Genomic DNA, 2,689 nt, shown 5'->3' with positions numbered 1-2,689 from the left:
GTTTATTTATTTGAGTTGGGGTCTCATTCTGTGGCCCAGGCTAGAGCTACGGTAGTGGTATGATCATGGCTTACTGTAGCTTTGACCTCCTGGGCTCAGGCAATCCTTCCACCTCAGTCTTCCAAGTAGCTGGGACTACAGGTATGCACCACCACACCCAGCTAATGTTTTTTATTTTTTTGTAGAGACGAGGTCTCACTTTGTTGCTCAGAATGGTCTTGAACTCCTGGGCTCAAGCAACCCCCTCACCTCGGCCTCCCAAAGTGCTGGGATGACAGGCATGAGACATCACACTTGGCTCAACTGATTCAGTTTTATAATTGTCTCAAGTGGCTATCCATGGTCTTTTGTAGTTTTTTTGTTTCTTTTACATAAGCATTTTAGAATTTTTTCTCTTTCTCTAAAAATATCATTGGGTTTTTGAGAGGGATTGCACAATATCTGAAGATTGCTTAGGGTAATATGAACAATATTTGGGTAATTTTAACAATATTAATTCTTCCAATCCATGAACACAGAATGTCTTCCCATTTGTTTGTGTCTTTCTGAATGTCTTTCATCAATGTTTTATAGTTTTTAGTGTACAAATATTTCATCTCTTTGGTTAAATTAATTTTAAGTATTTTATTCTTTCAGATACTATTATAAATTGGGTTATTTTCTTAGTTTCTTAATGTATGATTTGCATTTTCCTAATGATTAGTGACATTGAACACCTTGTCCTGCAACTTTATTGAATTTTTAAATTGATTTTAACAGTATATTGGTATAGTCATTACAATTCTCTATATAAGACCATGTCACATGCAAACAGAAGTAATTTTACTTCTCCCTTTTTGATTTGGATACTTTTTTCTTTATTTTCTTGCCTAACTGCTCTGCCTAGGACTTCTAGCATTATATTGAATAGAAGTGGTAAGAGTGGGCATCCTTGTCTTGTTCTTGATCATAGAGGAAAAGCTTTAAACTTTTCACCATTGAGTACGATAGTAGCTGTAGCTTGTCATATATATAGTGTTTATTATGTTGCGGTGTATTCCTTCTACATCTAATTTTTTTATTCCTAAAAGGCTGTTGAAATTTGTCAAATGATTTTTCTGCATCTATTGAGATGGTCATGATTTTTTATCTTTCATTTTGTTAATATGGTATATCATGTATGTTGATTTCATATTCTGAATCTTGCATCACAGGACAAATGAACAAAGTGTCATGATTTTTTTAATGCTCTTGAATTTGTTTTTCTACTATTTTATTTCTTTTTTTTTTGAGTTGGCGTCTCACTCTGTCGTCCAGACTGGAGTGCAGTGGCACACTCCCGGTCACTGCAGCCTTGTCCTGCTGGGCTCCAGTGATCCTACCGCCTCAGTCTCCCAAGTAGTTAGAACAACAGGCGTGTGCTAGCACACCTGGCTAATTTTTTTTGATTTATTGTAGAGATGAGGTCTTGCCAAGTTGCCTGGGCGAATCTCGAACCTGCAGGCTCAGGCAATCCACTTGGCTCGGCCTCCCAAAGGCTGAGTCACTGAGCCTGACCCTCTAGTATTTTCTTAAAGGATCTTTGCATCTATGTTCGCCAGGGATATTGGCTTAGCATTTTTGTTTTCTGTAGTATCCTTGTTTGGCTTTGGTATCAGGGTAATGCTGACCTATAAAATGAGTTTGTTCCTTCCTCTTTGATTTTTTGGAAGAATCTGAAAAGGACTGGCATTCATTCTTCTTTAAATGTTTAGTAGAATTTACCAGTAAAGCCATCTTGTCCTGGGATTTCCTTTGTTAGGAGAATTTTGATTACTGATTCAATCTCCTTACTCATTATCAGTCTGTTCACATTTTCTGTTTCTTTATAATTGGTAAGTACTATGACCTGAATGTTTTTGCTCCCCCCCTCCCAAATTCACATGAAAGTCTAAACCCCAAGATGAAGGTAGTGAGAGGTATGGTCTTTGAAGATAATTAGATAATGAGGACTCTGTCCTCATGAATGGGATTAGTGCCCATATAAAAGAGGCTTGAGAGAGTCTGTTCACCTCTTTCTGCCACAGGAAGACACACAGAAGGCAGCATCCATGAAACAGAGAGCCCTCACCAGACGCTGAATCTGTGGGCACCTTAATATGATATACCACTTCTCAGTCTCCTGTACTGTGAGCAATACATTTCTGTTGTTCAAAAATTACTTAAAGGTATTTTGTTATAGCAGCCTGAATGGACTAAAACAGAAAGTTATATGTTTCTACGAATTTGTCCATTTTTTTCTCGGACAAAGGTATTTGTTGGTGTACAATTGCTCATGGTAGTCTCTGATGATCCTGTGTTTTTTTTTTTTGGATATGACACCAAAATCATGAGCCACAAAAGCAAAAATAGACAAGCCACAAACGCAAAAATAGACTACATTAAACCAAAAAATTTCTGCCCGTAAAAAAAGCAATCAATAAGATAATAAGGCAACCTATGGAATGAGCGAAAATATTTGCAAGTCATATATCTGATTAGGGGTTAGTATCCAAAATATACAAGGGACCCCCTACAACTCAATGGCAAAAAATTAAATAGCTTGATTTAAAATTAGCAAACAGACGTCTCTCCAAAGAAGATATATAAGTGGCCAACAGGTATATAAAAATTGCTCAAGAGGCCGGGCTCGGTGGCTCAGCCTGTAATCCCGCGCCTTGAGAGGCTGAGG

Source organism: Carlito syrichta, unplaced genomic scaffold (genome assembly GCF_000164805.1).
Source record: "Carlito syrichta isolate Samal-C Ts95f unplaced genomic scaffold, Tarsius_syrichta-2.0.1 Scaffold309784, whole genome shotgun sequence".
Taxonomy (NCBI): Eukaryota; Metazoa; Chordata; class Mammalia; order Primates; family Tarsiidae; genus Carlito; species Carlito syrichta.
Note: the sequence above shows the minus strand (reverse complement) of the source record.